Source organism: Struthio camelus, chromosome 7 (assembly GCF_040807025.1).
Source record: "Struthio camelus isolate bStrCam1 chromosome 7, bStrCam1.hap1, whole genome shotgun sequence".
NCBI classification, from domain to species: domain Eukaryota; kingdom Metazoa; phylum Chordata; class Aves; order Struthioniformes; family Struthionidae; genus Struthio; species Struthio camelus.
The window spans coordinates 36,663,263-36,691,165 of NC_090948.1; the positions used below are offsets into that span (position 1 = coordinate 36,663,263).

Below are 27,903 nucleotides of genomic sequence, written 5' to 3' on the forward strand. Positions count from 1 at the left end.
TGAGCTTCTCCGTGGCAGGAGCTGAGCTCTCGCTGAGCCACAGGACACGTAGAGCCTTTCCCCGCCAGACCCTGCCAGGGACGCAGTACTGTGGTGGTCAGACCATTGCGAATAATAAGGGTTAATATTTAAAAAAAACACACTCCAATGGTCTGGAGGGTTCCCCCCCATCCCCTTCCAGAAAATTAAAAAAAATTAGGCCTCCAGCCGGCCCTCCTGCCCCCCACATTTAGCCAGCGAAACCTCACGCCTCGCACGAGCCATTGAAAGAGATGCTCTTCGGCCATTTAGGTGCCAGCATTTTTTTTTATTATTATTATTTATTTACTTATTTACTCATTTTGTTAGCGTAGCCAGGCTGCAAACTCCAAAGAGTTGCGCACGCAGCAACACCCCCCTCACACACACTTGGGGAGTTAAAAAAATTAAAACCTGTGTGTGTGTGTGTGTTTTTACTCGCAGCCGGCTTTTCCAGGTGGCCCTGCCACAGGCCCCGCCCCCCGCCCCCAACGGTCTCCCCCCCCCCCAACGGCCTCACGTTCCAGAACCTTCCGTGGCCGTTGGGCTGCCCCAACGGTCCCTCCCCCCCCCCCGTTCCAGAACCTTCCACGGCAGTTGGCCTGCCCTGGGGCAGGGAGCGGGCGGCTCCCCAGCTCCCCGCCCCCTCCCCCCCCCGGTGAGGGGGTTTGGGGGCTGCCCTTCCCCGTGTCGGTGTGGGGAGGCAGGTGGAGGCTGCTTGGACCCGTCGGGGCCGTGGCGGAGTGGGCGCAGTGCTGGCCGGGATGCGGTGGAGCCGCGCCGCGAGGTAAGGAGGTGGGTTTCATCCCTCGGCAGCGGGTTGGGGAGACCGCGCGGCGCCCGGCCGCGTGTGCGTGTGCTCTGACGGGGGCCGTGACCCAAAAGATGCCTGGGGAGCTGAGGAAGCTGCCCTTGTCGATACTTTGCCCCCCTCCATACGTTGGGGAGCAGTGAGCAGTGTTGCACACTACTGAAATACATGCATATGTTTTCAGATGAGACTGCCTGAGCCTAAATGCAGTTTTAATGTGTGCTTGCAGAATGCAATAAGGTTGTTGCCAGCATGGTAAAACGTGCTTGATCAGAAATCTATCATCTCAGTAATTGTTACGTGGAAATTGTTGTCTCCTTTTCTTTCTTCCTCCCCGACTCTTGGAGGATAGGTTACAAATAATCTCAAAGACTGTGTCTCATGCAAACAGAAAAGCAATGGTTCCCTCACGTCTGGAGAATGCGGTGACAGCATATAGTGCAGGAGTAAGGTGGGTAGAGTAAATGTGTCGCCTCATTAATGCATAATTCCGTTTTAATCTTTAAGGTTTGAGGCTTGAGCAAAACTTACCATGACAAACTGCGGCGGGGTCTCGACACAAAGGTGTTCATTTGTCCCATGTTTCCTGCAGGAGTAATGGATACCAGTGAGATCTTGTGCAAAGAGCATGAGGCCTTTGGTTCAAATGGTAGCCCCATAAGATCATATTAAGATCTTAACAGAAATGGGGAAGAACTTGCTGGGAACGTTTTAAGGCATAAAATACTCTTGAGTGTGAAAATACTGCATCTTTATCAGACCGTGGGTGGTTTGTAGCTAAAAAAGCTAAATGCACATAGTTGAATTTACAGACAGTCCGGATGTATTTAAGCAGAGACGAAGGTATATATATATATAAATGAGGGGAGCTAACTAACGTTGTTTAGAACAAAGTTCAAATGTTTTATTTTAGAAATTATATGTGCATCTAGCTGGGGCTCACCCACTTGTAATTTGAATGTCTTTGGACCTCTGTATGCATAAAATAGGTCTAAAATTGAATAGCAGGCATCTATACTACATTTTAAAAGCATGTGATAACAAACTTGTGTACTGATATTGCCTCGTGTTTTGTGTCCTCTGTAGTTGTTTTGTGTCTCGTGCTATATGGCCTAACCCAGCTCTGCTTTGCTCTGCCTTGCCTTGCCATGCCTCTTATTCAGCCCTCATCCTTGCTGTACATCTGGGGCGATGCCAGAATGGCAAGGCTGGGCCAATAGGTATGGGGAACAAAAATGGCTCTGGTGCTTTGCACTGAGCTCACAAATATCAGTGCGTGTGCAGCCTATCACATCAGGCCCTGTAGATGACCTAGATGTAGATGACCAAGAAGTGGACCTCTGGATCTCCAGTAGCACTAGGAGAAAAAACAGTGAGTTACTTGCAAAGCGGCCCATTCTTTTCTTCTCTTTGATCTGCACCATGTTAAGTAAACAGCTCCATTCTCTCTATGCTTTATGAAAGGGCCTTGCAGCAGAAGGCTTTGCAGCAGAAGTAGTTTGCCTGTGCTGAGATCATTAGAGCTCTAGAAAACACCCACGTTCTGAACTTCAGCGGTGCTTCACATGCTACAGACATTAATGACTCCTTACTTAGAGGCCCAGGAGCAAACATTATAGCAGCTCTCCGCTCAGCAGAGGGGTGAACCAAGGCATAGAGAGGTGAGGCACTTAACTAGCAAGTCCTCAAAGACAATGTGCTAAGGTGCTCCTGCTTCCCATTATGGGCCTTATGTGATGGACTACATTGCCTCGAACACAGAGTTTATAAACTAGGAAAGAAAGTGTTTTGTGGAAAGAAGCATTTTCTATTTCCTCTTTTATTTATGGAAGCTATTATGGAGGGCGGATATTGCTGGGAAAGCTTGTTGGCTTTGGCTAACAGGGTTCCTTTGACTAAGTATCACACACCTCTTGGTATTTCTGTTGTTCTGCTTTAACGTTTTTTGCATTCCACCTCTGTCTTGGCCTGCCCTGTTGGCATGCCTGTGTGTCTCTTTAACCTTTCATTTTTAATTCTAAGCCCACGGGGGTATAGTCTGTACAGTGCTTCACGCCACATCATCAGCGCAGAGGCATCTAGGTAATCTTGCAGTATTTTAATTATGCTCAGTGGCTTGGTCACATGGAAGAGCATCAGTTGACCATGTCCCGTGCTATATAGTGTTTCCCAAACAATTGCTCATACCCTCAGTCCTTTGCTAAGAGCATAAGGCATTCTGCTTTTCCGGGACTTCCTTGGGGTGTGATTCCTTCCCCACTCTACCCTGCAGCAATGACCTGAGGAGGCTGTAGGGAGTAGAAGGAAGAGGCAGAGGCCAGTGCGTTCCTTCTTTAAGCTTTGTGTGCTCTTCCTCCCCTTGGACAATTATATCCTTTTGCCCAATTTATCTTCTGGAAGGAGTATGATCTAACCAGCAATTATCTCTGGCCACAGGACTGGAACTGTCAGCCTAGGGACCATCCTGTGCCTTTACGTGTTTGGCAGGCAAAGTCGTGCATCATATGAATCTTGGAATTAATGTGTTATTGGGGGTTTAGTACCAGGAGCTTCCTCACCTGCCATGACTGATCTTGCATCTCATGTCAACGTGAGTTCTGCCATTACCTTCTGCATGGACAGGATAAGTTGGCTGCCCTTGGCCTCCCCAGCAGTTCTGAAATCTAGAGGCAGAAATCTGCCTTGGAAGGCCCATGATGAAGGCCTCAGGATGTTAGCAGCTTTAACTTTCCATTTGACCATGCTGCCACTCTCTGCTGTTTGTCAGAAGCACTGATTGAATTAATTTGTGATCTGCTGACCGGGAAGTCTACTTGGCAAATGATGTTCTGAAGCAGGAAAGAGATGCTGTAGCTGGGAGCAGCAACTTCAGCAAGATAGTGCTGCAGGCTCTGCCAGGTCATGTGGCCCAGCGTGCGTCTCACGTGACTCCCAAACTCATGCATGGTCAAGTGAAGCCACACGCCCCCAGTCATGCGACTGGACACCCATTCCTCGTTGCTCATGTCATTCACAGTAGGATTCTACCAATTAAAGACCTCTGAGCACAGTGTTGGTTTTTTTTTTTCAATTGATTTTTTTTTGGTGGTGTTTTTGTTTGCAAGTACCCCAAAAAACAACCAAGCAAAGAAAGCTTTTCCTCCCTCCCCCCAATGTCTATGGAGCTCTCAAATGAGGAATAAAGCCATTTGTTTCTAATTATATTTGGCAGCCACTCAAGAGAATTTAGGACTGAAGCGTGTGAATTTTTTTGCTCCTGATTAAAGCACTTGACCTCATAGGCAAAGGCAAAGATTCCACCACACACCCACAAGTGAGCTAGTAACAAACCGCAGAGAAAAGACCTCCCCCCCAAAAAACCTTTGTTTAGATATACAAAATAATTCATTATGAAACCAAAGGCAGAACATCTTAGTGCATAACTTAAGCTTGCCTTGGGCTCAGCTGACCTCCCATTTACTACTTTTAAAATAGCATTTACTCTGATCTAACACAAACAGAACGAAGACCCACTGAATCCCTAGTGTACATGTGATCGGGGCCCATTTATTGCCTGCAGAAAGAAAGCATCTTTCATGGGACTGTGTCGGATCTCTTGGCCTCTAGTGCTGTGCCAAGAGGATAGTTAGGATGAGATCCAATGGCAGAGGATAATGTGAGTTGCTTTTATTGCCATGCCTGTTTCCCATATTTTCTGTGTGAAACAGTTTATGTCTATCAGAACGTAGCACAAACCCCCGGCGGTGTTTTTTCTCTCTTGTTTTTGGGCTGTGTGGCTATTTTGCAATTATTTGGTCCTCCTGAGCTCAGCCAGTTGTGAAAGGTATCAGGTTTCTCCAAGGCCCGCTCTGTACTGCACGCAAGCGGTCTGAGGTTTAGCTGTCCCTAGGCTGTCCCGGTCAGCGTCGCAGCAGTGAGGAAAGGGAGTGTTCTTTCTGAGGAGCAAAGCCTGTTTCCTTTCTTTTTTCCATCTGGACATACCCTTTTCTGTAGAGCAGCATGAGACAGGTGGGTGATGTAGCTCGCTCACTCCTGAAAAAAAGCCTTCAGGAGAGGCTTTAATGACTGCAGATCCCCAGTAAAGATAAGTGGTTTCCTCCAGCTGGAATTAGGTATCCCACTGCTTTGAACAGTCAGAGGGCTGGCCTTGGCCTTGCCTCAGCATCTCTCTGTCAGCCAGCTCAAGAATCTGTTCTTAGATGTCTCTTTGTGAGAGCTCGAGTGCCTGATTTCAAGCAGAGGTTCCCTGGGATAACAGGGTACCCGGTGGTTGGGGACAGCGATGCCAAGTCTCCCTTCGTGCTCCCACTCATTAGACACAAGGTGACACAACTTTTGCTGAAGTGCACTATGGAGCGAGTTCAACTTTCAACTCTTGTGTTTACTATTTTGTCTGCTTTAATAACAGCACAAGGATGTGTTGCAATCGCAGAATACTCAGCTGGCTCCTAACCAAGAGAAACAGCAATGATCTTGATGGCACTTTTTAAAATAGCAGAGAAACCAGCTCAAACAGAAATTAACTACCCTGTGAGATTCTGTGGTCCATAAAATTCTTCCCCAGGCTCCATGGTTTTAAAATAACATGAAAGAAATACTTTCCATAAAAAGTAGTTAACTAGCATACAGATTTTTTTTACTCATAATTCTGAGAGTTGTACCCAAACAAAATAGTTATACAGGCATTAAATGATACATTAAAGAAGGCTGATAAGACAGTGAATTACAGCACTACCGTATAAGATTTTAGATATACAGATAGCAACCATTATTAACATTTTTATTAAAGGTGACCTACAAAAGAGACACAAAAAAATCTGTGCCACTTTTGATTTCTTGTGATGCATGAAAAAGTGAATCTGAAATAGCTCCAACCCCACTGACATCTCGTCCTACTGTCCTTTCTGCTTCCCATCCTCCTCCCCAAAATTAATGAAGGAGAGCAGAAGATTGTTTTCTGCTGGGACTGCAAATATGCAGGCTGATGTTCTCTATTTTAGCTGGGAAACTCCTTTGAAGGACATAAAGTGAAAGTCTTTCTCAGTGCTCAGCTGAAATGGTGAGACTGTGATTTTTTTATTTTTTATTTTTGTGGAGAGATCTTTCTCTCTGCTTCCCTGGATATTTGAGTTTTGAACAGGCAAGCAAAAGCAGAAACTAAACAGTTCTGATGGATTGTAGCAGAACCAAAAAGCCTGCTTTCTGATGGACTGACTTCCTGTGAATGGTTTATTTTGTATCTTCAGAAGGTGCAAGCTCCTTACCACCAGTCTGAACTAACCTGCAGTGGCTTTTTCCCCCTGTGGATTCTCTGGTGTCTAAGGGTGGATCTTGCGTTTCAGCTTTTCCTGCGGTGGGGGTCTCTTGCCTCTAGCTGCGTGGGCATTTTCACACAGCTTGTGGGAACATAATTATCTCTGAGACTGCTACTCCTCTGTCCCCGGTGGTTAAAATTGTTTAACAGGTTATTTGGTTATTGTTATTTTCAAAATTTATTTGGACTGAACTGACAGACAAATAGAAATACGCGAGCACACATACAGAAACACACCGTGATTGCATAAGCAGCATTTCCTTAGGAAATCAAGCTTAGGAAATTCGGATAACCAAGCAAGGCAGTGTATTTGTTTCTTTTTTGCAATTGCTGGGCTTTGCTGCTTAGGTGATGTCACAGTCCTGCTCTGGTTTTCTTCCCCCAGCCATGTATGGCATTCGAGGAATTGTAGCTGGATGAGAGCTGAATTTCTAATGTAGAAAACAATCAATAAGCAGTGGAAAGTATTGATTTATATACAGCTAATATATAGAAAGAGTGTATATGTGTTTAATGCTGCTGCTGCATGTCTCCAAGGCTAAGTCTCTATCAGGATAGAAGGGCTTACGTACCTTAGCTCATGCCAGCTGAACGTAATGGGCAAATCATTTTCTACATAAGCAAGGAAGTGAGACCAATACAAAATAATGCAGAAAAGGCGATTTTTTTTAACTTCTAGTATACTGAGAACAGCTAGGTTAACTCCATCCTGTGTTCCTCAGTCACTTTTCCTTCACCAGCTCCCCACCACCATCTTGTAAAAACCTCCCTTAAAAAGAACAAAAATCATTGCAGTTGTAGGAGCCAGGGTAATAGGAACAGGTTTGTCACGAGCAATATGACTTCTTAACTCAGGGGAGCTGCAGGAAAAGGATTGCTTGCTTATTGTCAGTACTCAGCATTTGCCATGAGGTAAACAAGGTAAAAAGGACCTTATTTTTGCACTAGTACAGCTTTAAATGAGGAGCTGGAGATGTTTACTTGCAATGACGGTTATCCAGAAAGGAAGAATTTTAGATTATCTTTTTCCTGATGTTTCAATACAATATTTTGGGGGCTAGAGCTAGGGAAAGCAAAGTTGAAGATGAGGGTTCACACCTTTGGTGGTTGTCAGCAGAGTGCAGTTTATGCTGTTATAGGTCCATAGGATTTAACACGGACACTTCAAAAATGAGCACTTTCAAAACTGCACACTCATCTGTGAGATGCATCAGGCCTTCTTCTAGTGTGTCACCATGAATCAAACATCTTTGTTCCATCAGGGACCTGCCGGAGGTTAGTATTTTGCTCTGGTGCTTGTTCTCTTGTGGAACTGACCCTGTCTGTATAACCTATCCGTAGCTGGGGTTATCTGGGCTTGCAGGAGGCAGAGGGAGGGAGGTGGACAGGGAGAAATGGTTTGTACCAGTTTCTTTCTGGAATGCAGAGTATTTGGGCATTAAAGTTTAGATTATTAACATATAGTGAGTCCAGATTTCCAGCGTAGTCTGTTTTTCTGTACCGTTAGCATCTGCTTTGCAGTGAGCAGAGCATTTCACATATCATTATTATTAGTGTTTGTTTTCATCAGGAGTTGAAAATTAGGTGTAATAGAGGTGGAGAACAGAAATATATCTCCCAGATTTCCCCAGATTTCTAATCCTTCTGCTAGATAGGTTGCCAGATCACTGGGCCTGATTATCTCTAGAAGTGTTTTCCTCTTCCCACAATTCCAGAAAGTTGTTTTAACATCGTCACTGTGAAGGCCATAGTCCAAATGGCAGCAAGTGCACTTATGCTCTGCAGCAGGCACTGGTCCTAGCTGAAGCTTTCAGGTATGGATCTGAGCCTTGCCAAAGCCCAAGAAGAGCTGGTTCTTGAGTTTTTGTCTCAGCTGTAGCCTAGAGATGTTAATTTTCCTAAGTAAATCTTGGCTATCTCCATTCCTAGGAGCCCCATTTGAGCTGTCCTAGTGAGCTCTTTTTCTCATGCGTTGAGTGCTCAGTACCTTGTGGACATAAAGTGGCCTTTTCATGGCCTGAGCTTCCCAAAAAGCCAAACACGCTCAAAATCGTTAGTTGCTTCGGAAAAGGAAGATTTGGCTCACCTCTTGTGTGCTTTTATCTTGCAACATTTAATGCTCAAACCAAGCTTAAAAGAAATGGGGAAAAAACTACATTGGTGTTTGAGCTCAGTATTGTAGCTCAGAAGGGGCAAATCTCTGGCTGTGTTTAGTTCTGTCAAATAACATTCACAGAGAGCTGTTTGGCTAAAACACTTGTAGGTTGAGGTAACTTTCTGCACAAAGTAGAATATGAAATCTGCCTGTCCGAAGACAGTTTACAAAACGCGAGAAATGCACTCTAGAAAGGTAGACTTACTCCTGTAAGTCTAAATGGGGCACTTCTGCAGGAGCAACCTGAAGCACTCACCCTTTCTAATGGGTGACCTCAGAGCCAGGTGGCCACAAGATGGCATTGTAGATATTAGCCTTCCTCCAAAAAGTGCAAAGGGCCTTTCGGAGAAAGACATCATGAGGTGTTTTCTCAGGCACTTGATCTTTTAATTCTTATACAAAAAAAAAAAAATCACCTATCAACAACACTAAAAAAGTAAGGGCTGCTGAGCGTTGCTGTGGCTGAGTGTCCTTCTGCTTTTCTGTTATAAACTCTTTGTCTCAGGATTTTATAAGCTCATGATAAAGTTCTGTTCCCAGTTGAAGAATAGTATAGGGGGTGTGTGGATGAAAGGCTCTGTATATTTATTTTTTTCACTTATGGTAGCTTTTGAGTTTGCCAAAGCAGATCATTCATTCAGCTGCAATTTTGTCTTATATGAAAGCAAGAAGCCAGCGCTACTCTGTCAAGGAGTGGAGGAGACTGGATTACATTTTCCCACATGGAGCTATATTACAGCACAACCAAATGCTATTCAATGGCTGATATAAAATAAAATTGAAATAAGTAGAGCCTGATAGCAACCCACTACCTTATGAGTTTACCTTGGTGAGATCAGCCAAATCCATTTCCCTGGGTTTCAGATCATAACCAGGTCTTTTATAAGGCTGCTGCTGATGCTACCCTCTTCCAAACTTGTGCAAGGTATCATCTGTACAGGGCCTAAGAGAAGGCTCTGAACTGCAGCAGTGATGGAATTGGCCTCTGAAACAGGAATAGGAAGACGGGTACTAACTTCTAAGGGCATTAAGTGTACGTCAATTAGAAGGGGATTTTTTTTTCAGCAGCTTAAAATGTGCCATGAAATATACTCAGGCTCTCGCTTCTCAGTGTACTGCTGCAATTTGTAGAGGCAGACCCTAATCTCTTTTATTCTTTGTTAGCAGTGTCCTGTGTCCTAGGATCTCAAGGGCCGTTGGGGAGATGGGAGAAAGCAGCCCCCAGGTCATTACCCTGTTTTCGATGGAGAAGTCTCTCCATCTTCCCTGGAACTTCTGCTTTTAGCTGATAATGGAAAGAGAGGAACATCTCCAAGAGTGGAACCACTGATTGTATTTTCCACTGGCTTCAGTTCCAATGTGTGTTTGTTTATCCACTTCTCTCTTAACTGATGCACGATAGGTCTACTCAGAAGTAGCATCTGTTCTTCATTTAGAGCCAGCGTTAAGCTACTTTTACACCTGGATTGATGGAGGCAGAAGGAGGTCAAACGATTTATCCTAGTTCAGACAGAGTTCCACTAAACAGTTTGCCTATAGCACCTATTGATTGAGTCAGAGATGCATTTTGCAGGGAATACATGAATCAAAGGACTGGTATCAGCAGGATGATAGAGAATGGTAGTGTTTCCAACACCATCCAGCTTTAGCTTTGAGTACGGGCCCGTATAAGGCTGCCTAATAAAAAATGCAAAGAGGGTAGACGGAGCTGTATGCTATTAGAATTAGGCTGAATCTCCATATGGATCAGAAGCAAAGGAATTATAGCTGCATACCGAATACTTGAACTACAGATAGAAAGTTTCTTGGACTAGAGAGTCACACCCCCTCCAATTTCAGTCTGCTGGCTAGCAGATTTGCATTCTTGTTGTTCTCTTTTGATACCATTCCTTTTTTTGTGCCAGGGCTGTGACCTGGCACATCCCCATTCTTCCAAGCTGCTCTTATCTGAAGTAGCAGGGTTTGGAACATGTTACTAATTTTTATTATTATTTATTCCAAAATCAATGACTTTTTTTTTATTCCACCACATTGCTATATATGTTCTGGTTCTTGTCTGAATTGCTCGCTTCTCTAGAATGCATGTGTTGTTACTTTGCTATCTCATTAAATAATGACTTTATGTTAAGTGAGTGATACAGCTATGTATGTGCTCCAGAGGCAAGCAGGAAGACCAAAATCTTCCCCAAAGGTACTTGCAGTCTAAATAGTCATAACATTTTTTCAGTAGTTTCTGGACTCTGACAAAGAGGTGGTGGTGAGGAACCAAGAATACAGACAGCAAGGTCAGAGTAATAAGTTGTGGTGAAATACTTCAACAATGGAAAATAACTTGGACAGACTCCATCAGCAGTGATGATTTCTTTTAACTCCTGTGACTTTCTTTCTCCCTCCCCGCCCCCCCCCCCCCCACATACTCCAAATGCTTAATGACCGATAGAAATGGGAATCATAAAACTATAAAAGCTGGAGCTTTTCTTCCCCCATTCTTTTTTGGAAAGATCAAAGAGCGGTTTGCTTTTTCTCTCCATCAAAAAATACACTTTCCATTGTTTCGCTTTCTGATGGCTTCCTTTTTCGTTCAGAAAGCCTTCTCTGTGCGGTAAGGTTGGCAGAGTGCTGCTACCCTAGGACCTTGGTGTTTTTCTTAGCTCAGTCCAGCCAGGATAATGTTGTCTTCTAGGAAGTTAGAGTCCTTCCAAACAGCTATTAGAGCAATGCCTAACTTAGATGGCTTTTCTTAGGTTGTATTTCACAGTACTGCAGTCCTGACCCAGGATGTTTGCTGCTGAACATTAGATTGGGGTTGGTTCAAATCTTTTGAAATTAAATTGGCTCTTTTTTGGAGTGGGTGGAGAGAAACCAACAGCCTTCTCTAGGCCCTAATCTTTTTTCCCTTGCATGTCACATTCCTCCCCCCCCCCTTTTTTTTTTAAATCTCATTTCTTCTTTATTGTCAATGGAAGGTGTTGGCTTGTCAGTTTTTGAGGGTGAACATCTCTCCGAAGACCAGGCACATCTGTATCTGTTGCTCTGAGAGTGCCCATATCAGCTTTGACACAGAGCAGCCGCTGGTAAGGACTGTGTGCAATTTATTTTTAGGGGCACAGGAGCACCCACACTCTAAGGCTCTTGCCGTCTCAGCCTTTTTTGATTTTTAGACATCCTTTTTTCCCCAGTACAGTAAGAGCAGTGCTTACCTGTGAATGCTTCTGACTGGTAAAGAATCGTATGGGCATGAGTGTGAGATGAGGTAGTACTTCTAGAGAGGCTACACGCCCAGCACAGAACTCCTCTGGGAGGGAATGAGAGTGTGGCCGTCTGGCACTGTCTGAGGACTTGCCTCCCTAAGGGGCAATTTCTCCCAGATGCATCTGCTACTCCCTGCTCCGCCTGCCTGGACCAGGGAGGAACGTCAAATAGAAGTCCAGCACTGAGTCCTCTCTCTAAGATTTGCCTTGGGTAACTGATCTACATAGCATAACTGAATCGGCTACTTTAAGTAGCCAGTGAAGCTCCTGCTTGGGCTAATTAGGCCTCCTGAAAGCAGGCTATTTTAGTTGAAACAGAACGCTATACAATGCCATTATGGTTGTACTGCTTCCTGTGGCCAATCTGATTGCTCTGTAGGATCACACCAATTGTCATGTACCAGCTCATTCAGAGCTAAACTGGGTACCTCCGCGCAGCACTCTGCTGCAGCATGTAGATGTATCCTCAAATCAATAAGCAAAGAAATGCAGCCACCAAATTAACAAGTGTGGCCCATCGCCAAGTAGAGACTTCCTTCTTCGACATGGCTTTCTTCACCAGATGAGCAGCGTGTGAGTTTTGACATTAGTATAATCTAGCTAGATGGTCATAAGAATTGGAAAATTCTGCTCATGCAGAATTTTCTTTTATTTTTTCCTTATCCAATTGAGAAAACAGGAAGAGGGGAAAGAATTAATATGTTACTTATTGGATTCATCTAGTTGAGAAACAATGGGCAAATTCAGAAGTTTAGTATCATATTTTATAAATTATGGAATTCTGCTGTAGGGCAGTTTATGCCACAAGAACCCAGGCTATCTGATATCCTATTATATTTTTCTTAATATTCTTATATTAATGTGTTACAATAATACAGTGTTAAAACTTACATATGTACGTAAGTTACATGCACGGGCACACACACACACACACACAAATTATATAGCATAAAGACTTTAAAATACTAATATTAATTCAATGGTGTGATTTTTTTTTTGTCTGAAATACATATGTATGCAACCTCTATTCTTCAATACCTATGCTTTCTAGCTCCTGAATGACATTCTATATACTGCAGTGACATGAATTTTCTTTTAAATACTCTCCTTCCGGTGGCATGAATCTGCAACATTTGCACCTGGCTTTAGAACCTGTTCAACAAGGCTGGCAGTCTGGGTTTTGGATTGTTGCATTGAAGAAAGCGACTGCTGTGAAATGCACAGCTCAGTTCTTGGAACGCATTCAGGTTCTAGTTGCAGGGGGCGAGATATTTCTGTGCTCAGGTATCAGTATCTGGCCATCTCTAGTTATTACAATCAATGCTTCTCACAATTATCCTGCAACATGTCACAGCAAGAGAGCTGCTGTGATCCACCCTGAGCAAAAGTGAACTTGCGTGGTGTACAAAGATAATCATGCAATAGTTATGCTCCCTAATGACCTGACTTCTCCCAGCTAGTACCATCCAGATTAACCCACTGTTACCACCAGTGCCATCCACAGCATACAAGGCTTGTGGTGGCGAAGGACAGGCACAAGAGGTGTAGAGCAAAGCAGAACTATTTGAATCCTGCAGATACACACCAGTTGGTCACCATACACTCCCGCTAGAAATCCTGGTCTTGTCTGTTGAACTCAGCTGGAGGGTGTTTTTTTTTTCCCCCCATTAAGCGCAAATGCCTACTGCTACTGTCATGGGGAGAGCAGGGATATTCTTCATTTTCAGTATTTTGGATGGAGACAGTTCATGGCAAATATCCCACAGATGAGCAGGGTACTTCTGTCCCACTGGACTCTCTACAGAAAAAAAAATCTCCTAAGTATATGTGTGCCAATGATTTATTTTTTTTTAAGTTCAAACATATTGGAGGCAGCCTTAATGCAGTTTGGTTTGTGCTTGCTGCTGTAGAAGTATGGGAAGACTGCACGTCCACAGTCATGGTAAGAAACCTGACCAAAAAATTCTAATTGCTTATCGAGCTGTAAAGAGACCTGAATGAAAACAAGAGCCTAGCAAATTTCTTTAGGGCTACAGTGAAAATTGCTGGACATGATCTGTTTATATTTCCTAGTGAAACTTTGATTTATCTAAATACTAACTTGAGTGTGGTGAAAAAGGAGAGACTTTTTGTTCAGCTGTGGCTTCGGTGGTGCCTTCATCTCTCTGTGTTGTTTTCTATCTATCTGTATATAGATACGGAAAGATACGAAATAAAGTCTGACCAGAGCAGGCGTCAGCTGCCCAGTTTTAATTTACTCCATATTGATTTGGCTTCTTTTTAAACATCTCTGGCCTATTTCTGCTGTATTTATTGATGAACATAAATCTGGGGATATGTAATGTAATGCTCCTTGTAAGCCTTGGGCAGGGGAGGGCAGGTTTCAGCTAAATGGGATTTTTTTCAAAGCATTGTGAGCAGGACTCGGGAACCTACTTACCTAGTTAGTTTTTGGAGGGGGAAAGCAAGCTCACCTCACGTCTTTGCACCAGGGGTTTTAACGTTAAACAAGTCTCCCAGGACTCAGCAGGGCCCCTCATTAATATGCTTTCCTCTCTCAGATACATAGGTAAGATTTAGTTGGGGAAAAGGACAACAAATATGTAGAGCATGGAGTTGACCTGGATCTCTGTTTGTATGCATATGAAGAGTACTAGATCTGGACATTCGTCTACCCTAGGTTAAAATGAGTTAGGCATAGTACAGAAGTCTTAGGCTTTGCTCTTGTGTTCTTAAGCGAGTTAGCATTTAGGAATTAGATGACTTTGGCTACTGTGAATCGCACTTTGGTGGCTGCAGGGGCAGCCAGCAGCCAGGCCTGAGTTCTGCCAGCGGCTGGACCCTGTGCATGCCTCTGCCCTGCCTCTCGGATGGTGTGAAGCTGCACTTGAGTTGTTTCCCGAATAGTGCTCTGCCGCAATTACCTGTCAGTTTTCTGCTAACATACCCAGTCATTCAGAAATATATGGCAAAATGGAAACCTTTATCCATGCCAGGCGACTGTAGTAGCCTGGGGATCTAAAGCTATGTGTCTATACTGACAGTGGAACGCTGGCTGGAAGCCAGGAATAGAAACTAGATCTTTAGGCCTGTTTAACTGACACTTCAACCTGCCCGGCTACACCTACTTTTGTGGAGGAGCCTTCACATCTCTGGCATACCCTTCCAAGGCTTGCTCTTCTACTGCTCATTGTGCAGCTGAAAGCCTAAATTAGTCTATCTTGGAAGCTTCTTGCCTCTGGTTTCCAACAAGCTCCTAGCAGTCCTCCATGCTTCATGGAAAGTCATGAAAAATAGATTTCATTATAGTGCCTTGCTATGTGTCCCCCTGCTTTTCCAGCCCTGGGATGTGTGTTGGGGAGTTGGCCCATATAGTACTTCCAAGCTGTGTTACAGATTGGACCCAGTGTAGCAGTGAAAAACTTCCATCTGGTTCTAAGTTACTTTGGACTGGGTTTCTGTTTTTTCTTACGTGTGTGAACAGGCCTAGTGCTTTGAGCCTCCGGGCATGAATGTAGTAGAAATGAAAGCATAAGCATGGATATTTTCATTAATAGATATGTGGCGTGCAGTGTGCTGTAACTTATGTAATCCTGGTTTGAGTGAATGTGAGGAATTCGTAGAAATCCTCATAAAGCTTGATCGTTTCACTGCCACTGAGTTTTTTTTTTAATTATTCTTTTTAAATTTGGATCGCTATTTTTTTCATTAATCGTTCTCTTGTTTAAAAGGTTCCTCTCTCCAGTGAGGCACGATTAAAAAACCCTTTTTGGCTAAGATGGTGAACCACACAATCTGAATACTAAATAGCAAGAGAATGGCTTTTAAACAACATGTAGGCAAAAAAGTGATTCAGTCGCTCTATTTGGCAAGTGGCTGTCAAAGAAAGCCCGGATCCATTTTGTGAATTACACATGTATCAGAGAGAGCAACCTGGTGCTAATCTTGGTCTTGCCAGCTTTGGGCTATTATTGCAAACCGCATGACATTTGGCAATGAACGTCACACTCCAGTTGCTGGAATCTTGCAGTTATCATAGTTTTATGTATATAATCTACCCTTTGGCTACCCTGCACAGCTTTAAAAGCACCAGTATTTTGAAACACTCCGAGGTAACTACTGTCCTAAAGATATCACACCTCACATCATAGCAGAAAAGCAGAGGTGGGGAGGATGACAGGGGGAGGAATAAGAGGTGTCCTCACAGGATACCAGAAGCAGGCCAAGACAGACACGATGAGCAGGACAGATAAGCTACAGTGGATCTGGGGCTGGAGGGATGGAAGAGCAGAAACTGTAGCGTGAAGTTGTAAGTGTGCCAGCACTGAAGCACGTTGGTTTTTCACTTTTAAACAGGAAACTTGTGGGTCTGAAGCACCCTATTCATGAATGTCAACTTGCATTACAAAATAGCCTTGGAGAACAAAAGAGAAGTCCCTTAAGCCTGACCAAATAGGGCAAATAATCAAAATTTCAGTACAAATAATTTTTTTTTTTTTTTAAACGCTCATTGCCTAAATGGTAGGGCCTGGAATTGGCAAAGAGGAGTGTTCGTAGCAAAGAGTTCTACTTACAACTCTGCTTTATTGTCAGATGCCTAGTAGCCTACAGGCAGTCCTGGTCAAGTTCTCAACTTCTGAAAAGAACATCAAGGAAATCACATCAAACTTTAGTTCTGAAGAAAACTGACAAAAATCATCCCTTGTGCTTGCTGGTCACCTTCCAGCCCGGATCAAGGAACACCAGCATGTCCCTTCTCCTTGAGATGGGCCTGTGAGGGAGCCTGCAGACCTGGCTCCCTGGCCCCTCGTGTCTGAGCAGCATCAGGCACATGCGGAGGCCACTCTGCACCCTGTCTCTGGGGCAACACAAGCCTGCATGACCCTTGTACCCCACCACAGCTGTCAGGCCATGGACTGTGTTGGCCCACTGTTAAATGACTTTTTATTAAGGGCATGTGTACATCAGAGACGTGCTAACAGTGAATAATGGGGAAAAGCCAGCTGTAGGGATTGAAAAATCCACTGCATTTTAAAACCAAGGCGGTCTTGTGCTGCTGTGCATATTTGAATTTCTCTTGGTGCACTAGCAAACAGGGCTTTAAACAATACAGTTGGCAGGTAGCTGGATTGTTTTGTTCTTGAATTTGACAGTAAGGATTAGCTCAGTGGTTACTCTCAACCCACTGGTTCCAAACACCTAACCTGCTCAGTCCATGACAATTAGCTGTATTGGGGAATATGGTGTTGCTCCTGTTTTTTCAGTCGTAGTTGTTCAGCTGGTGCTGATTGACTCTTCATTTAGCTGAGGAAGAGTGCTGACAGTCCTGCGCTGTGCTGAAGCACCAAAACGTCCTGGTCCCAGATCAGTCCCCCCCATAATCAAGAATGGACGACAACAGAATAACCACTTCTGAAACTGCTTGAGTATTTAAATGCACTTAACTGGATTGTCTCGTGAAGCTCTTTTACACTGTGTTTAAAATAAAATCAAGGACAGAAAGTTGAACAATGAATACAGCTCTTAACACGTCAGGACCGCTAGCTAATGCTTTGCATCATCACCATTTGTATCCTCAATTGAGCTGGTTCCCTTCTTTCCTGGCCACAAGGTCTGTGATGTGCTTGGAGCCACTGACACACACACACACACACACACACACACACACACACACACACACACACACACACTGCTGGGGATGGGAAGGGATTGCACTCTGGAAACATCTGGGGAGATGTTCACCACTGTTCTCACCACTGTTCTTATGAGAGAAGCAAACAAAAAAAAGAACAGCTTTTGGTCAATAAGCCGCAATGACCTCTGCAGCCTCTGACTGTGCCCCTTTTTTGTGTGTGCCATTGGCGCAGTGGCTTTCAGCGGTGCCCATTACCTCAGGATTATGTGGCTTTTTTGTTTGTTTGGTTTTTTAAATGGTAGTTAGATTGTTAATTACTTGAAGGCTGCAACCTAAAGTCTTACCTTTCAGAAGTGACTTTGTAATTAAATTACCCCACTTGCTATTACATAATGTAACAGCTAAGTAATTTTTTTTTAAACAGTGAAATTTGACAGACAATTTAGAGTAATTTCATTTTATGTTGGAGTCTAATGCTATGAGACTGCACAGAAAGCAGAAGGCAGCCGCCTAGAATAGTTTGAAATTATCGTGTGGTAACCAACAACTATTATTATTGTATTACTGCTTGTAATTCCCAAATGGAGAATGAAATCTCTATAATAGATACAGCTTTAAAAAAAAATCGGTGTTTTCTTTTTCTGGCAAGAAAAACGGTCTTAAGAAGTGATACTATCAAACGTACATTTCCCAAGGGATGGGGCGAATTGGGAAACAAAAGTCCTCTTCATGGGGATTCAGCTTTCAATAGATAGATACTGTTATAGGATCGTGTGAGGTTTCTAAAGGACTGGTAGGCAGGCCGGTTCATTATTTAGAGATGAGACCAGGCTAATTAGTGCTTTAAGCTGTAATACACTCTGGCTATAACTGCAACTCCCTGTTTGTTAGAATTTATTGGTCAAAATGAGAAGCTCCCGCTCCCCCAAGAAATAAACTGAAGAGCCCCATTTCTGGTGCTGTATCCTGTTTTTTAATATGAATCTGACCAAGAATGCTATGGAGAATTACAACGCTGATGACTAGGAACATAAGGATCAGCTTTCAGGCTTTTGGAGCGTAATACGTGCCAGTAAATTTTGACAGGCTTTTACTGCTAAATATCAGTTTACATGGGAAGCCCTGCTTACACATAAAGAGCCATGCGCTAACCTCATCTCCCAGTTAGACCTGAAAGTACCACAAACAGTCAATGCATCTTTAATTTGAAATGCTTGATGACTAAGCTCTTGTTTTCTTTAATTAATGATCTACAGTTAATTGTTATAAATGGTAAATATTCTATTTCAGCATTGATAGCAAGATTTCCTATGGGAAAAATCTTTCCCTATAGCTTTAATTTAAATACGCATTTTCACTTAGCACTTACCAAAGCTTTACCTTTATGATGTTACATGATTACAGGTCCATTAACTAATCACATTTGACAACTTGTTTATTGAGGGGAGCAACTATTTTACATCTCTTGCCTGGGAAAGAAAATACTACAGCAAACAATTATTCAGCAGCTGCAATCATGGAACACTGAATTAATTGCTTTGAAGATTTCAGTCAAGAAGAGCTTGATAAAAATCAAAGAAAATGTTGTTTGACAGAATGCATGAATGAAAATGCCAGAAGGGAATCTGGTTTTGTAAGCTGCATTTATGTCCCAGAGAACATTAAATGAATCTCATACCTTGAAATGTAGCATTCTGACAGAAAAAAGGAAGCTGTGGAAAAGCTTAGTTGCTTGTTTGTTCTTCTAAGCTTTAGTTTCTCAAAAACAGAAATTATACATGCTTTGATTATAGGATCAGAATGCTGCTGAAAGCGATTTTAGTGCTATCAGGTTTTAATATTGGTAAAAAAGCTAACACAAGGCTATTTCGTACATATAACCTTTGTGGCCTACTTTCCCCATCCATACAAATAATTAACCTAGAGGGTGTTGTGAGCGTTTGTGTTTATAAAGTGCTTTAAGACTCTCTGCTGAAGGGAGAAGTTGTGATTGGACTTGGAGTGGAATAAAAAGCAGGCAAACAGAAGGTGTCTTGGCTCTGGACCTGGACAGGTGAAAGGGTCTTGATGCGTGTGGTGGTTCTGCACTGCTATACTCTGTGTTGGGGCCTGGGAAAAAGGCAGTTGTGCCAGGGCTAGCTGCTCCTTGCTGCAGGAGCATTACTGTGATACCCCAGCAGCGATGGCGCCTCTGTGGCGGGGCACCAGTGCAATGGACTTGCTGACAGGGGGTTGTCTCCCCTCCCTCCCTGCCTGAGCCCATTCTTGCCCAAAATAAGCAAATGTCCTCAAAGAGCCTGACTGCTCCCCAGCAAAATCTGTACCCTTAGAGTCCTTGGTAGATTCATAAGGTGACTTGCGTGCCTCAATGCTACCTTAAAATATGTATAAAAAAAGAAAAACAAATTTGAACACCACTACATAAAGGGCCTCAGACTCCCTGGGGCCAGCTTCCCAGAGGATTTCTGACTGGACCTGGCTGCTGCTGAGCTGGAGGAGCAGACTGTGGCGACGGCACGCTGTGTGGGGAGCAGCCATCTTGCCCAGCTCAGCACTGGCACAGCTCCTTGCTCAGTCTGCGAAGTGCGTTCTTGCGTTCCCCTGGCCCCAGTCACTGGGCCAAGCACTTGGGTAGTCACCAGGACAGGGTGAGCGAGAGTGCATGCGTGCATGTGTGTGTTCATGCGAGGCTGGGGCTTTGGTTGCAGTGACTGAAATAGGGCTTCAGAGCCAAGTCTGCTGCAGCTTGGGTGGCTGCTCTTGCCAATGCTGGGCTCATCTAGGACTTATTGCGATTGCCACACTGAAAGGGAAGGGAAGTTCTAAAGTTCAAGAGCCTTTGTTGTAAGGGGCTTCAAAATGAAGTGCCAGGACTGAACAGTAGCATCTCTGGATACTATATCATCATCAAAAGCTGAAAAAGTTGCCCAAGGGCAATAGGTAAAGTAGCTGAAGGGTAGTGATAGCCTCAAATGGCATTTCAGAAAACACCTAAATTGAGTTTCTGTGGTAACATGAAAACACACTGTCATCTTTTCAAAACTGCTCTTCTCTTAACCTATTAAAGCTAGATATCATTGCTAGATTTTTCTCTCTCTAGAAAACTGGGAGAACTTGAATTCATCTCCTTTTCAAAGATCTTTTTCTCCCAAACAAGCTGAAGAAAGGGAAGAAAGCCAGAGGATGCTTAACATGAGATTCCGATGGAGCGTGATATGGCAACGCATGGCAGAAGCTCTAGCTTAGAAGCAACAGTGCCAATAGAAATCATATTACAGGTAATTTGAACAGCAGAAATCTAAAGACTGTTTCACTAGTGTGTTATCTCTTGCTGCTTTTCCAAGAAAATATTATTGTATGTATTTTTGGTCGAAGTACGTAGAAAACACAGACTTGGTGTTCAGCCTGGAGAAGAGAAGATCGGGGCTGGAGGGTGGGTGGGGCTCTTACCAATGTGTATAAGTATCTGAAGGGAGGGTAACAAGAGGATGGGGCCAGACTCTTCTCAGTGGTGCCCAGCGATAGGACGAGAGGCAACAGGCACAAACTGAAACACAGGCAGTTCCGCCTGAACACAAGGAAAAGCTTCTTTCCTGTGAGGGTGACTGAGCACTGGCACAGGTTGCCCGGAGAGGTGGTGGCGTCGCCTTCCCTGGAGATACTCAAAAGCCATCTGGCCACAATCCTGGGCAACATGTTCTAGGTGACCCTTCCTGAGCCCAGGGCTGGAGGGGTGGTTGGGCTAGATGATCTCCAGAGGTCCCTTCCATCCTCAACCGTTCTGTGAGAATTATGCTGAAACAGTACAGCAGGAATCCAAAGGGAAATACGCGTATAAATGGAGTGTAAGGGAGGTGAAGATTTACACACCTATGACCAAAATTTTTGGAGATGGATGGCATGCACTTACACTCAAGGGTCACACCAACTGAAGGCAGGTTAGAGATGGCATTGTCCCAGGCCGTGCTCACTGAAGTGCTCCCAAAAGCTGGGTGAGCACTGTGGTGGGGGCGCGCTGGCATTCCTGCCGTGCTGTATCAAAACCTCATCACCTGCAAGGGCCTCCAAGGAAGGAAGAGCAGTGACAATGACCATCCACCTACCAGACCCCTAGTAACACACCTGAGGAGCCACTGCAGGCTCCCAGTTCAGCAGCTTCCAGAAGGATGGCAGTATTTAAATGCACGGTCATGAAACGCTGTGTTGTGTTGCCAAATCTAGCACCACTAAAGAATAACGCTTCCAAAAAGTGGCATGGAAACTATTGTCACTGCTGCCCCTGTTTAAAAGGGTGAGAACCTAAAAAGCCTTAGCCCTTGCACTGGCTCTTGTTTAATATGGGCAAGAGCCTGAACTGAATTTATATGCTCATAAATACATACCGTGACCCAAATAAGAATCGCTTCTCGAGTAACTTGTTGGCTCTCTTTAATGCTTGAATAAGAGGCAGACAGAGCAGCATTGCATCTACATTCCTTGAGCCTAGCTAAATAATTGGATCTCTCTCTTTTTTTTTTTTTTTGCAAGTATAGTTTACAGAATTTGCCCTGCAGAAGGAACCACATAGTAAAATGCAAGCAAACAAGCTGTTGCTGAATTTTTGTATCTTATCGGTCTACCAAGTCGCAAGAGGAACAGAAAACTTTACAGTTTTATCCATACGGGAAATAGAGAGTTAGACATTAATGCTTGGAAATCAATAACTTTATTTGCCAAGTAATTATAATTCAAATTATTTTAATAGCTAAACAGAAAAGCATGCATCTGTCTGTAGGCTTAACTACCTATTTCATGAGCTGGGATCAAACTGAGTTAGTCCCAAGATAGCAGACCACTCTTTACCAAAGGATAAGAATCAGGCAGATATTTAAGAAACTTTATAATGAGGTCATGAGTAAATAATGATATCTTATTAAATACAAAAATGAACTCTTATCAAAATAATAAAAATTACTAATATTACTAATCTATTAAACACATAGCATAGTAAAACTAGTTTGAGCTAGAGCAGTGTGTGGAGTAACGCTATTTGTCCATAATGCAAAGCTTCCCGTTATTTAGTAACATTTAAGTAAGACCCTTCTGGCCTTTAGTTTCTTGCCTGTTTGAAGAGCTAGCCTGCCTGATGTCACCTCAAATCTGCTATGCTGTAAGATAAAGCTACTTTGGTGAGAAAAGCAGACTTGTCCTCTGTGTTGAGTCAGTAAGTCTGGATTCAGGAGAAAGAAATGGAAAGTTGCCATAGGTCTGAGAACTTGCTCTAAGTGGGTATGTTAAAGTTACCTTAGCTGTGTCAGCAGGAACAAGATTACGTGCATACTGAAGAAATGGAGTCCAGCTCTGGACAGGATGTGAGGAGGTCCATGCCAGGTGTCCCTCCACCCAAAACCATCCCTGACAGCTGAGCCACCCTGGGGAAGGCAGACCACAGTCCTGCTCAGCCAGTATGCAGAGCTGCAGCAGCTCCTTGCCCACTGGAGGTGGGCTGGAAATTGTAAAGCAGGGAGGCTACTTCTGCATGGCTAAAGGAGGAACGGGTCTCTGGGCCAATAACACAGCACAGTCTTGTAGTCAGTCACAGTTACATTGCTATGTGATAAATTTGCAGCAGGAATAATCAGGCCTCCAGCAAATAGGTCAATGGAAAAACATCAAAATGTAACTTCTTTTATATAAAGAGAGACCAGTGCCCTCTAATTCCATAATTAGTGTTTGTCTCGTCTCTCCAACCTCATTAGCCAAATCTGTGATTAGAATCAGAGATATAGGAGAGAAGATGTCAAGCATATATTCATCTTTATCTGTTTCTTCTCCATATATTATGTACTTTTTTGGAGTGGCCATGAGGAAATGCGTTCCCATGGTATCATCAGAGGAACGACATCCAGCACCAGATTTTCCTGCCAACCAGATACATGGGCTAAGAATCTGGCAGTGCAGTAACTTGGCACTTGTGACTGCAGCTGATACGTTCACATCTTAAGAAGGTCAGTTAAATTGCTTTCAGTTTATTTTAAAAACTCTCAGCGCTTGCCTACAGACATGAGGGACTAAAGAATAATGACTACTCAAAACCAAAGGATGTACAGTAGCTGCTACCATCTGAAAAACAAACATTGTGTGGACAAAGCACCTTCCTTGTGCCAACTACACATTCCCAACGTTGTTCCTGCTATTGAGAAGTTTTTAAGTCAGATGTTACGTTCACCATAGTAGCGCCACGATCATCTTATCTTTCTTAAATAAAGATGCACCTTAAGAACAGATAATTCTGGTAGTAGATTAATGGAAACACTTTTGTTTGTTTTTCACTAATGCAGAATGGGTAGCTAAAACAGAGACAACACTACTGAAAATACGCTCTTATAAACGAAGTGTACCCCTGAGCTATAACTGTGTGTTCAGTTCTGGGTACCCAGCTCAAGAAAGACATCAAAATACACGTGGTATTTTGAAATAGACACTCACTAGAAAATGGAAAATACAATTCTAAGAATGGAAAAGACTAGAACTGCGCCTTCAGGGGGAAAAAAAAACTTATGTGAAGATATTGATATATTGGTACCACCTCTATAACCAGTGCAAAGAAGGTAGGTGAGGCACTATTGCCTAACTCTCTCCTTCTTAGTGAAGGAAAATATACAAATTTTAAAATATGGAAAAAAAATTGAACTTTCATGGCCTATCAAACTGTATTTTTTAGTTCTACAAGGCAATACTGATGCCAAAATTTATGTAAAGTTAAAGATTTTTAACTACTTCTTAATGCCACTATGAATGGGTGTCCAAACACACACACGTAGTGACATTTTGTCAGGATACAAGGCTTTCTGCACTGCATATAGAAGACCCTGTAATTATTAAGGCCTAGGAGGAACCTGTCTGTGTATGACAGGCTATTCTACAACTTCCTTCTGCAGGAATTCTTGTATCATCATCATCTAACACATGTGACAATGACCTGTCTCACTTGTTCTTTCTGTCCACTATTTCCAAATTTTCTTCTTTTGGAAGAACTTTATAGAAATCTGAAAAAAGCCTTAATAGTATAAAAGATACTTTGCTAGTTACTATAATTTTTCCCCTCTGGGGAGGTACACAAAAAACATTTAGAAAGCTATACTGATATGAAAATGTTGAAAGATTTTTTTTTTCCCCCCTGTGAAAAGCAATTTATTTTGATGTCTTGCAAACAGATTTTTATGTGAATATATAATACACATATGGGAAGATGTCAGTATAGCCATTTGGTAATGGTTATATTAAGAGATCATCATAGCTTATTTTTCTATGATCCCTTAAAGCAAACTGCAGCATCTTTAGCTGCAGCATGGTTTTCATTAAATTACTCAGCTGCATTGGCTTGCTTTGCAATTATCAATCATACTTGTTATTTTCATGGACCCATAAATCAGTCAAATATTCTAGAATTAAAATGTCTTAACAACTCCCTCAATGTTTATTAGAGTTCTTTTGTGATAATTGGACAGGAATTATACTTACTTGAGGAGTATAGTTAGCTTTAAATTAGCAGAGCTGCATAGAGTTCTATCTAGCAAAGAGAACAGTTACTCCCCAACTCCACGAAACTGTCTATAGAAGAAAAAAATTATGATGTGTGGTTTTAGTAGAGTCAGTGGCTCTTTTATGAGGTCACCATACAACTGTGGCAGCCTGAGAACAGAAGTGGAATGAATGAATTTTTGGAAGTCTGCTTAATCACACTTTTTCTTAGAGACCATGAAAAAAAGTGGGATAGCACATAAAAGAACACATTTATGTAAACAAGATGCATCTCTCATAACATTAACTTTAGGTATTCACACACAGACCTATTGGATACATCAGACTGAGTAGAGCAATTAGTGCTAGCAGCCAAGTGTTCTTCCTTTTTTCCTCCAGTTCAGAAAATTGAGGCCGATGTTGTTTATTATTGTCAATACTAGCCTAGAGGGACACATTCAGCAGGCAGAGTAGAATGTAGACTCCTTAAAAGGAGTTCTGATTTTACAGCAGCTATCACCATCGTTTATAAACTGGACTAAAGCTTAATGTAGTTTTAGGGTTAAAAAAAATTACATCAAAAACCTTTTATTCTAGAAGCATTTTTAATTTCACTTGCACATGTCAGTTGAAACACAGAACGTTATCAGTAAAAAACCGAAGATTTCTTTCCTAACATTTCACAGTACATTGGTTTCCAAATCCGTATTTTTCTGTTAAGGCAACCTGCATTAATTATGAATCGACTCTGCATACTAGGACAGTATTTCCAAATATGTACAAACCACCATAAAATAACTACTAATACAGTTACCATAGAAAAAGATAAAGTCACAATAGAAGTAAAAACGTAAACATGTTACACTACTGTCTTTAAAACTGCAAAATTTACCACCTACCATCCCAAGACAAACAGAACAGCTAAAGACATTAGGTGCAATATAAAAAGTTACTACAGTAAGTCTTTGTTCAGCCAATATTTCAGAAGTCGCATTAAGAAACTGTTCATGTTTTGTGAAATGTATATTCAACTAAAGTTTGGACGAGCAGAAGAAGAATTCAGGCTGACACTCATCTCTACCCTACTGCAAGATTGCAACCTCATTACTTAATTGCTTTGAAGCAGAAATTAATTCATTCTAGCAGAGAACAAGCAGGTTCAATTTTAAGAGTGGGCTTGCCACGCTCCTCAGAAAAGTACCTCATCACATGCATAGTTCATTCAGCAGTAGCAGATGAACAAGAAGCACAAAGCCACCACCATCTTCACTGTGCTACGCTCAAAATTTGAGCGGTTTATTAAAGGTGTAATATATCTGAACAAATGCTATTTTTCCCTAGAATCCATGGCAAGACAGCAGCACACTGACTTGCCTGCAGAAATGGGAATAGAGGGTAAGGGAACTGCAAGGGCTGGGAAGAAGCCACAGGCTTCTTGCTGTATTACAAGCCTCATCACAGCAGGAGGCTGGCTAATAGCACCTTCTTCCTTTGAGAGTTATTTTATGTTGCTGCATTGTTTGATTACAGATGTTAATCAAATTACTTTTTTTTTTTTGATTGCTGATACTTTGAGTCATGAAATTAAAGCACACTCATGACTGAGTATAACTGATAAGATGGCTTAATTGGTACCTTCTCTTTTAGCACCCAGAAGCAGTAGATAGAAGATTTCCACCTTGTCCCTTAAGGAATACCTGCATTCTACCCCTCTGGCCATATTTTCTCCCTCAAGATTCCCTCTCACCTCCATTATGAAAGACGAAAGTTGACAGCTTCCTCAGCCCCACGCAGTACCAAGACGGGCTTCAGCAATTGCCTTGGGCCACATCCTTAAAACCGAGAGCCTGGGAAATGAACGAGTGCAAAGTCTAAAATGTCACTATATACCCACCTTCAGTAAAAGATTACACTGCCACATAGCTGTCTTCCTCTTATGGGTACAAGCAATTTATTAGCAGTATGCTTGCTTTGAATATTCATCCTCATTATAGTCAGGGAAACTTGACAAAAAACAAAGCAGGAGTTTTAATCTCTGAACATGCCTGTGTAATCATAAGAAGGGGACTGGTATCAGTAATAAAGTATTACAGTTATTCACTATAGAGGAAAGTCAAAAAATTCCAGTTCTCTCTCACAGATAGGTCTAATTAGACTACTAAAAATTGTTCTGTTTTATTACTAAAATTTATATTCTCTTGAGTAGACAAAGGAGTACAAATGTATTCCCTAGAACTGACTTTATTCTATTGCTAAGTTCAAAGTTTACTGTTGGCATGCAGATTTTATCAGTTAAACCAAGCTCCTCAACAGAGGGTGCAAAAGCAATGATAAAAAGGTAATACATAAGGAGAAAAAAAAAAGGTTAATAAATACTAAAACCTGAAGTCAACTGATGCTACTTAATAGGGATTTTATATATATTGTTATAGTGCAGGTGCTTAAAATAACAGAAACTAGATTCAGTAGTGGAGAGGCCTTTATAGTTGTAGGAGCCTAACTTTGTAATTACTTTAACAAGTCTTAACACAGCGATGCTATTTCACAGGACTGCAAGAACAGCGTCGTCGTCCTTAAGACCAGGTTATTCAGTGGCCTAGTTTGCTTGGTGGTGGTCTGGACAGTATAGTGAAATGGCTGATATGAGACTAATTTAAGGACAGAAATACAATATCAAGCCATACAGCTTCAGGAAAAATAGGTCTTGAATAACAGGTTGCATTTTTCTCTTTTAATATAATAAAGACACATGCACTAAGGTGTTATTCTTAAGAATCCTAAGTTACCTAGTGGAAACCAGTGGAACATAACATTTTCATTAAAATATCAACACTAGATAAAAATCAGTGTCGAATGCCATGTTGAAAAGAGAAAACCAATTTCAAAATGCAGTATTAAATAGGGAATCAGTGTAGATGTTGGTCCTCGAATTTCTATCTTACTCCGTTTTTGTTTTTTTTTTTTTAATTTCTGGGAAGAAGAAAAAAAAAGACAGCTACTCTGTGTGCTTTTCCCTACCCCCTCAGCTATGTCACTGGCCTAATAAGAACTTATCACCTCTCTCTACAAACCTTGCCTTGCATTCAATTTTAAAAATCAATGATCTGGAGGAAACTGTAAAAATCACTTGCAATAAATTTGCAAAGGCTATGCAGGCGGCTGGTGCAGTAAAGAATGAGGGCAGGTCACTTATACAGAGCAATCTGGATCACTTCA

General features: G+C 42.4%; 1 long non-coding RNA gene across 1 annotated transcript; it reads left to right on the plus strand.

Moving 5' to 3' along the window:
• Positions 1-820: 820 nt before the first annotated feature.
• Positions 821-27,666, plus strand: LOC104141185 (uncharacterized). The gene is made up of 4 exons (XR_011142259.1): positions 821-1,280; positions 20,285-20,462; positions 21,717-23,774; positions 26,335-27,666. It is a non-coding gene; the product is annotated as an uncharacterized lncRNA (long non-coding RNA).
• The last annotated feature ends 237 nt before the right edge of the window (positions 27,667-27,903 follow it).